Source organism: Nannospalax galili, unplaced genomic scaffold (genome assembly GCF_000622305.1).
Source record: "Nannospalax galili isolate Female #2095 unplaced genomic scaffold, S.galili_v1.0 scaffold429, whole genome shotgun sequence".
NCBI classification, from domain to species: Eukaryota; Metazoa; Chordata; class Mammalia; order Rodentia; family Spalacidae; genus Nannospalax; species Nannospalax galili.
The window spans coordinates 445,583-456,090 of record NW_008360330.1 but is presented as its reverse complement, the minus strand read 5'-3'; the positions used below and the strand labels follow the sequence as shown (position 1 = coordinate 456,090).

Sequence of the window (10,508 nt, the reverse complement as noted above, 5' to 3'; positions counted from 1 at the left end):
CATCCATTTTTCTCCTTCCACTTTTGTAACAGAACTCCAGGTTTATTCAAGATCTAAAAGTGCACTGATAAAAGACTATAATTCCTGGCCTCCCTTGCAGTCATGAAATGAGCAAACGAGAAGTAACTGAGAATTTTTCTTCAAAGAGGGGAAATTGGGCTCTTTTTTCTCCCTTCCTTCCTACTGCCTAGAACATAAATGTAACAGTAGAATCTAACAACCATCTTGAACCAGAGGACAGGGGTCACCCAGGATTAGTGGAATGGGGAACTGAAAGGCATCATATCTCCATGGACTTTGTGAAACCCTATTCTACTTGAAATGTCAACTTCCAAACTACTTTTATAGAGCAGAAACTTTGTAAGTTTTTTTGGCGTTTGTTTTTGTGATGTTGAGAATCAAGCACTCTACTACTGAACCATATCCCCAGCACTATAAGAGGCTCATTAATTGGAACTGAATTTAATTATAACCCCTACCCCCATCCCTACCCCTAAAACCTTAATTTATGAACATATTGTTCTTAACTGATTCATGATTTTAGAATAAAGAGTTAAAAGAGGTTCATAATAATTTATTTTTAAACTGAGAATCTTCATTTAGACTCATCATATCTAGAAGGATAGCTAATATAATAAGTTTGAATGAGAATTATTTTATCTTAATAACGATAGCTGCACCAGCGAGATGGTGCACCAGGTAAAAGTGTTGTGTTTACCTTACGAGCCTGACAATCTATCTGAGTTCAATCTCCAGACCCCACAGAGGGAAGAGAGAATGTGGAAGGAGACAGTCCCAAAAACTGACCTCTGGTCATGTGTGTGCTATGGCCTAAGGGCACATGCACTCACAAATACCATACACACACACACACACACAATAACAATAAATTAGAATTTTAAAATAAATAAAATTTGCTGACTAAAATTTAATAACCATGGCTAAAATTTTTATAAATCTATTTTGGGTTGATAATGTTTTTACATTGTATTTTCCATGGCATTTGATTAAACTATTTCACCAATCTTTTTACTTCTTTTATCAGCATATATTAATTGTAAAACATAATGTGTTTCATTATGACATTTTCATAAATGTAAAACATAGGGCTTAAGTTTTTGTCTGGGTTTTTGTTTGTTTTTGCAGTTCTGGGATCAACTGTTTCTTCCATAAAGTTTGAATACGTTTAATTTATTTCAGGATTCTACCATAGTTATTGGTGACTAGATTTAATATAAAAATTGTAAAAGCTTTTTGCTTTATAAATGTGGAGTTGCAATGCTTTATAAGTTCTGAAAGGTCTCTGACAACTGTACGGTGGGAAATCTATGTGTTTATTACTTCAAGTCAATGTGACTTGTGAGATACAGTCAAAACATAACTATTCTCTTGAAACTAACTCAGTGAGGTGAGGTTTTCCCCCATGTACTAGGGTGAAAATTACAGCATATCTCATGACTTTTCTGTTTACTTGTAGAGAATAAAAAGTCTTACATTTTAAAATCACAAAAATTCTATTTCAATTGATGTTTAGGAAGGAAAACTTTGGAGGAAAGGAATGTGGGCAGTTTTATATCTTGTTTCCTGCCCAAGTTCTCCCCCCTTTTCAGTGGCTGATATTAGTGACTCTGGGTTGGAGTTCAGGGAGGGAAAAAGGAAAGAACAAAAATGTCTTAATTGACCGGGCGTGGTGGCGCACACCTTTAATCCCAGCACTCAGGAGTCCAAGGCGGATGGATCTCTGTGAGTTCAAGGCCAGCCTGATCTACATAGTGAGTTCTACAGGAAGATCTTGTCTCAAAAAAGATTTAAAAAAAAAAAAAAAGTCTTAATTGGCTGGAGCTACAGTGACATGGCTTTGTGCACTCTGGGATTCAGAGATGTTTAATACTGATTGCTGTGACAACTTAGAAGTGTCTCAATACTTGACACTGAAATGACAACTCCTTTGCTTTCTGTGATATGGGACATATTTTATTTCTCTTGCTGTTGCTTCTCCTTTACCATTAGGGTTTAGTTTTTTTGTTTGTGGGAGATTATTTGAAGGGTTTTTTTGTTTTGTTTTGTTTTTTCAACCCATACTATATTGTTCTTTACAGACCAATTGATGTCTCAGGCAATTCTTGGGCAGGAGTCAGAAAGATCTCTACATTGGCTTTCTCTCTACATTGGCTGTCTACATTAGCTCTCTACATTTCTCTCTACATCTGGTCCATTGGAAGCATTGTGTGTCCTTTCTCTTGACAAACTGAAAGGACTGGCTGATCTTAATATAACTTAATACAACTGGGCAGAGCCTCTCCAATAACAAGGAGCCTGCTAGACATTTCTTTTTTGGCCTTTGAAATTCTGCTGGAGAAATTTTCCCACTATAGTTCTCTGAATAATTCTGTATTCTTGCAGAAGGCCTAAATTGAAAGGGCAAACACCTGCTCTTCACCCTGGTGTGAGGCAAAGGAATGCATAGCTTTCTCTAAAGAGCACCTGTCACACACACACTGCACTCTATTTCCATTTACTGACCTTTGTGGCTTTAAGAACCACCTAGGCCATGGAAACTTGTTTTGAATTTCTGCTTGGTGGTCTGGCACATTACTGTGAATATCACACCTTCTTCAAAGTGCTTAGGTCAGCACTTCCTATGCAACCTTCTGTTACATTTCTTAAAGCTTTAAGATTGAAATAACCAGGCTCCACAGAGATGTTTAACCAAGAGAGAAGGCAGTTTCCCCAAAACTACAGTTTTAAAATTAGGACCCTTTATTAGGACAAGAGGACTACAATGATCTGCTGCCTCCTGAGTACTCCTATTAAAGGTATGTACCACCTTGCCCAACAACAGAGCAGTTCTTAACATACAAACATACAAAGTTAAAGTTGCTATTTTTCTCTCTGATCCATAAATATTATCAACTGTTTCTTTAATTCATTCCTATATCCTCTTTCCCATTCTACCTCAAATTCCCACAGATTTAAATCCTCCTCTAACAGACCCTGAATTCTTCATTGCAAAATAAATTTTTCAGAATATATATTTAACTGTCCTCTTTAAAATCAAAAACATTGTTAAAAATAAAATGCCCAGCCGGGCGTGGTGGCACATGCCTTTAATCCCAGCAGAGGCAGGCGGATCTCTGCGAGTTCAAGGCCAGCCTGGTCTACATAATGAATCCAGGACAGCTGGGGCTACAGAGAGACCTTGTCTTAAAAAGACCAATAAATAAATAAATAAATAAATAAATAAATAAATAAATAAATAAAATAAAATGCCCCTCTAGCTATATGACTAGCTACTTCAATTTGTGGAATAATTGAATGTTTTATGCAGCTTACTATTGAGTTAAACTTTTGAATACTTTAACTCTCCTCTAAAGGCTTTGGTTTCCTTCAAAATAAAGAGAAAGAAGGAAAGGAAAACGTGGGTATATTGTACACTTGTACATCTTCTGTGATTCTCTTTTGACTCTGCTTCTCATCAGAATTAAACATAACAACTTTGGGGCTAGGGAGATGGCTCAGTGGGTAAAGTGCTTGCTGCATAATCATAAAGACCTAAGTTCAGATCTTCAGTACCCACAAAGAAGTTGGATGTCGTTGTGCATATCTGTGTTCTGTACATCTGTGCCAGTGCTAGGGGTGGAAAGGGCAGAGTCAGGCAGTTCCCTGGGGTTTGGTAACCAGCCAGTCTAACTCCAGGTTTGGTGAAAGGCCTTGTCTCAAAAAATTAGATAGAGGAGTTGATGAGATGGCTCAGTAGGCAAAGCACTTTTGTTGCACAAAAGTGCTCAGAACCCATATAAAAGTGGCAATGGCATGCATGTGCCTCCCCCAAAATAATAATATCTAAAAAGCTTTTTAATCTTTTTGGCCTGGAACTCGCTATGTAGACCAAGCTGGCCTCGAACTCATAAGAGATCCACCTGCCTCTGCCTCCCGAGTGCTGGGATTAAAGGCATGTGCCACCACACCCGGCTCTAAAAAGCTTTTATACAAAATAAGGTGGAGAAAGAAGGAGACACTCAACATCAGCTTCTGACAACACACACACACACACACACACACACACACACACACACACACACACTTTTCTTGCCCATCAAAATTTTGCCTTTTAAAGGATAGTAGTTAAAAGTCCTGCCCTCCTCTTCTGGCCAAAGCTTACCCACACTCTCTGACTCCCAAAACCTTCATTTGGTTACAGTAGTTTAACAGAACCTATTTCCATACCTTCAATGAACACATATTTATTAAGTATTTCTTTGTTTAACAATACTGCTTAGGTATTAGGCATACAGCAATAAATTTGACAGGAAAAGTCTAGGCCCCTCATTTATTGGAGGCAAACACCAGCAATAAACAAATAAAAAAATAGATTTTATAATGTCTGGCAATGATCAGTGTGATGAAGAGGAATAGAACAGTGTAGAGCAGTTGAATGTGACATTTCAGATAGGATAGTTAGGGAGGATCTCTGTGAGAAAGAGTCTGAGCAGAAATCCTGATGAAATGAGTGCTGGTTAGTAACAAATGGCCTGAGATGACAGTCCTTGGTGTACTTGAAAGACAGTAGGAAACCAGGATGGTTGGGGCCAGCAATGAAAGGAAAGAGACAAGTTTGGGGGGAAATCTGAAGGCCAAGATGACAGAGGACTTAGAAGACCATGAAAAAAATTCAGATTGTTTGGTTTTGTAGCCCCAGCTAGACTGGAACTCACTATGTAGACCAGGCTGGCCGATCTGCCTGCCTCTGACTCCTGAGTGATGGGAGGTGAGTTCAGATTTTTATTTGAAGTTGATGGAAGACCATTTTGAGATTAGTTATATGCTTTAACAAGATCATTGTCCCTTCAGTGTTGAGAATTAGTGCTACAAAAGCAAGGCTAGAGGCAAGTATATGAGTTAGAAAGCTATCATGGATAAAACATGATAGTAAAGCTGGGCATGGTGGCACACATCTATAGTCCCAGCTCTTGGGAGGCAGAGGCAGGCGGATCTCTGTGAGTTCAAGGCCAGCCTGGTCTACATAGTGAGTTCCAGGACAGCTGGGGCTACAGGAAGACCCTGCTTCAAAAAGAAAAAAAAAAAATGATGATAACTTAAAGCAGCAATGGGAGATGTGGTAAGAAGGGACTGGACTCCTGGTATATTTTGAAAACAGAACCAACAGGATTTGCTTATAACCTGGGAACTAAAAAGGAGTCAGATTTTAAGACTTAGTCTAAGCAACAAAGTGAATAGTGGGGACATTCAGACAGGAGCAAACCTAGTTGGGAAACAGATCCATAATCTAAAGTCCAATTTTCCATTTTTAAGTTTGACAATGATTTTACATCCAAGTGAAGATTTCTGTCTATAAAATTAAAAATGTGATCTTGAACTTGTGTCCAAACTAGAGAGTTTTCTTTCCTTTAAAAAAATAAAAAGATACAGGAAAGTTGTACAAAAAACTTTTTTCCCTTGGTCATTTAAGATTAATAACCATAGTTGACCCAATAATACCTTAATGAGAATGCTGACCCAATGCCCTACGACTCTAGTATTTGTATGTTCTTTCTACAAATAAAGACAATTCCTTTACACACACACATACCACATCAAAATCCAGAAATGTAGGGGCAGGCTGGGGCTGGGATGTACCTCAGTAGGTACAGTGCTTGCCTAGCATACATACCTGTAATTCCAGCACTTGAGAGACAAAGTAAGTGGATCTGAAGTTCAAGGTCACCTTCAGATGCATAAAGAATCTGAGTTTGGCAAGGAATACATGAGACATGGTCGCAAAAAAAAAAAAAAAAATTGGAGCCGGGCATCTTGGCGCACACCTTTGATCCCAGAACTAGGGATGCGGAGGCAGGCAGATCTCTGGGAGATCGAAGGCCAGGCTGATTGACGGTAGTGAGTTCCAGGCCACATGGGGCTACAGGGAGACCCCGTCTTTAAAAAAAAAATGGGCCTCCCTTCTGCAGGTGGATGGAAGTCATGTGTCAGGAACTTGGGGCAGTCAATCCAAACTCTGGCTATAATGCTGCCTCTTTAGCAGCTAGTCACATGGTGAAGGTGGGTGTGAAGGGGCTTCTCTGCCCTATGGCCTCTGCCTATGGTCTGGACCATAGGTTCAGCTGCCTGGAGTTTTGATGTTTGTCGGGGCACCCCAGGAGCCAGCTCTTGGTGGCCATAACAGGCTGCCCACCCCAGGGTATCCCCGACCCAAAAATGATTACCTCTTAATATGAGCCTGTGGCTAGAATTGATGTCAGTGTCTATGGAATACAAGGTCCATGAGCCCCACAGTGGCCACTTTATGGCCATCAAGAGTGTGAGATTCCCTAGTGAAGGAGGAGCTAGAGGGGACCTTCCCATCATCACAGTTGATGAAATGGCTCTACTGAGGAGGCTGGAGAATTTTGAGCATCCCAGTATTGTCTGGCTGATGGATGTCTGTTCCACTTCCCTAAATAACCAAGAGAGAAAGGTGACTAGTGCTTAAACATATAGACCAAGATCTAAAGACGTATCTGGACAAGGGGGCCCCACCAAGTTTGATAGCTGAGACCTCAAGGATCTGGTGTGCCAGTTTCTTAGAGGCCTATATTTCCTCCATGTGAATTGCATCACTCACTGAAGCCTGAAGGCAGAGAACATTCTTATGACAAGTGGTGGGACAGTCAAGCTGGCTGACTTTGGCCTAGCCAGAAGCTACAGCTACCAGATGGCCCTTACACTTGTAGTTGTTACACCCTAGTACCATGTTCCCTCAGTTGTACAGTCTACATAGCAATATCTGTGGACATGTGAAGTGTCTAAAGCCTCTCTTCTGAGGACACTCTGAAGCTGACCAGTTGAGAAAAATCTTTGATCTGGTCGGACTACATTCAGATGACTGGCCTGGAGATGTAATATTACAAAACTGATTCCTCTTACTATACTCTATCAGGTGGTAGGTGCACAATTTCAATTTGTTTCATGTTGTTATCATTCATTTGAATCCCTTGATTAAAGGTGGTATTTTATAAGCTTCTCCACTTTAAAGATATTCTTTTACCCTTTGTAAATATAAGTGTATTCTTCTTCTTTTCTTTTTTTTTCCAGACAGGGTTTCCCTACAGCCTCAGCTGGCCTGGAACTTGCTATGTAGACCAGGCTGGCCTTGAACATACAGAGATCCTCCTGCCTCTGTCCCCCAAGAGCTGGGATTAAAGGCATGAGCCCCATGTCTGGCTAAGTGTTTTATTCTTTGTCTCAAACTTATAATGAGTTTCTTTATCAACTTTTGTCTATATTGATTGATAGCTTATTTTACTTAATGGTTTATTTTTCTTTTATTATTTATTTACTTACTTACTTACTGAAATGGGATCTGGTTGGCCTTAAACTTGGGATCTTCCTGCCTCAGCCTCCTGACATGCATGTACGCTGTGCCTGGCTCTGATCTCCTCTCTCTCTTTTTGCTTCCCTTTTTTAAAATTTTTTAAATCTTTGTACATATACACAATATATGTTGAGCATATTCCTTCTCTATCCCTCTCCCTTTCTCTGTTTCTCTTGTTATTTAATTCAATGCTCAAATGTCCAAAGATTTGGCCAGTGGAAACTCCTGCAGGCTGACTTCTGGGTCATTTTTTACAACTTTCTCCATTCTTGGAACACTTTTCTTTCTGATGTTCTAGTTTTGTCTTATGCTTTTGCTGCCCCAAGACAAATCAGTTGTTTCTCTAAGAGCTTTGTCTATTGCTTTTGTGGAGGATAGTACTGAGAAGTTAAAATGTGAGGGGTACATGTATTCATTTGCTACTAGGATGTTGCTGCTCCAGAGACCTCACAGTAGACAAAGCTAAGGAGTGCACATACACTTAATAGAGCCATATCGATTTTTTAAAATATTTTATTTTTTTATTTTATGTGTATGCGTGTGTTGCCTACATGTAGGTAAGTGCACCCGTGTCATGCAATGACCACAGCAGAAGATGGAAGAGGCTGTTGGATCCCCTGGAACTGGAGCTACAGACAGTTGTTAGCTGCCGTGTGGTTGCTGGGATTCAAACCCGGGTCTTCCACAAGAAGAGTCAGTGTTCTTAACCGCTGAGCCCTCTCTCCAGCCCCCCCTTATCGATTTTATATCTATATAGCTCTAACCATGAATTCACACAAACACCTTCTAATCTAGCATCACAAGGGCTATTCTAGTTGTCTTCTTTTCCATTTGATAGTGGGGAACCTGGATCCAACTTTTTAATATATTTACTTACAAAATTTATAACTCCTCTTGAACCAATGGATTTTTGTCACCACTACTCCCCTTCGTGAACTGATACCTTCCTCTACCCACTCAGTCTCTGATTCCTGTCTGCCCCTCCTATGTGAATTCCCTCCTAACTCTGTCTAGTCTGTGTGTCTGTTTTTGAGACAAGGTGTCACTATGCAGAACAGGCTGATCTCAAAATTACACTGGGATTACAAGTGAAGGCCAACTTGCCTGGCCCTGCTTAGTCTCTGTGCTTCATGCATGGTGACTTTTTTCTATGGATAGCTAATAGGCTATGCTTTCTGCTCAGGCTATGACTGTATGCTAGGCAGACCTCTTTTGTAGGTACCACCATTTCCCAGAGTAGGTTCTAAAACCCTACTCTGAGCTTCTGTGATATTCCTCAAATCAGACCCAGTGCCAACCTTGTTTTGTTTTGCCTAATGGCTTTCAGAAAATAATCCCAGAGGCAGGATCAAGGAATGAGAAGGAATAGTTATATTTTTATTTGTATATATAGCTGAAGATATGATAAAATCCATATATACATGTGTGTATATATGTATGTATGTATGTATGTATGTCTGTGTTTGTGTATGTTGTGATACTGGCAGAAAGCCCCTAAGGAATGAAGAAAGAAGAGAGCCTCAGAGTCTCCAGCTTTGACATTTACTTCTCAGAGTAGTAAGGAGGAACCAACAAAGTAGACTGTGAAATGTGAAATGTCCAAAAAGATAGGGGGAAAACCAAGAATGTGTTCCAAGATCATTGTATTAACTACTCCTACAGAGCCAAGCATGATAAAGACTTGAGTTCAGGGTTGAATTTAGTGATATGAAGGTCAATGGTAAACTTGCTGCATTACTAGTGGAACAGTAAATTCCAAGAACCTTACTGTAGTACATTTAAGATGGTATTAGGGATGATAGCATGGGAACAGGAAGTACAGATCATTTTTTTAACTTTTTCTATTAAAAAAGAGTGAAGAAATTAACCAATGGCTAAAAAAGGATATGAGTTTAAGACATTTCTTTATTAAATGAGAGATATTAAATATATTTGCCTATTAAAATGACCCTATAAAAAGAAACAAACTGATCTAGGAAAGGTGGAATAAATAGTAAAAGAGAACATAACCCAGAGCACAGGAAAAGAGTTATATCTGTTTCTCAGGCAAAAACAGAAACAGTTTAACTTTCATAATAGGAGGGCAAATAAGATGTATGGTGACAGAAGTAGGGAGTAGATGAAATTTTTCTCTTCTTTCTCAGTTAAAAAAAAAAAAATGTTGCCAGGCACGGTGGTGCTGCCAAGCCTGACAACCTGAGTTCAAATCCTGAGACCCACATGAGAGAAGGAAAGAATCAAGTCCCACAGGTTAGCCTCTGTTACATATACATCAGTTACATATACAACTAACTGATTAGAGAGATAAATTTATAAATAATTTTTGATATTGAAAATATTAAAAACAAAATAAACAAAAAGCAAGGAAGTTCATCGGGTGAGATGGAATAGGAGGCAGAGGCATGAAGGTTAACAGCATTGTCTAGAAAAATGGAAGAATCAGATGACCTAAGGACATGCAAAGAATTGCGGGGCAACACCAAAAACCCAATCGAGGCTTGAGGTCATAATTTAAAACTGAGTCCATTGATAATTTATTTTCTCCTGGTGTTTGTACTGAGTAGAGCAGAAGCTGATTTCATCAGCTGGAGATTTTGCCAAGCAAGCACCAAAGGAGAAAAGGGCAAGAGCATGACTGCTCACAACGCAAACCAGCTCATGAAAGAGTTTGTAAATGTTAACCATGTGAGGTTTAATAATTCCACAAAATTTAAAATAATTGTAGTTTTTCATCATATGTGCATACACAATTATACATAGAAAGCAGGAAAATATATAAACTCAATATGTTTTTAACTGTAATTTACAATCATCTTTGGAAAAATATCATTTTGTTATAAAATACTGTTTTGAAGTCAATAACATCATGATCAATATTATCATTATACAAACATGGGCTATTTGATAAATGCTGTTGTTCCTTACAGTGACCTGAATGCAGTTTAGGAATTTCTGGACTGAATTTTTTTGCCTTTACATCTGGGATCTATTAACTTAAATGTTTCAACTCACCCTTCTGTTCTGTTGTTAGGCACCAATAGCTTAAACAGCTATTAGCTCAGCATTTTAGCATCTCATTCCAAGAAAGTGTCACTACGTCAATAGAGGGACACATTAGTTCTAGGTGAGAATAGCTGTG

At 39.1% G+C, this 10,508-nt stretch overlaps 1 pseudogene; it reads left to right on the top strand.

Moving 5' to 3' along the window:
• The first annotated feature begins 6,213 nt into the window (after positions 1–6,213).
• LOC103728015 lies at positions 6,214–6,911 on the top strand (annotated as a pseudogene).
• The last annotated feature ends 3,597 nt before the right edge of the window (positions 6,912–10,508 follow it).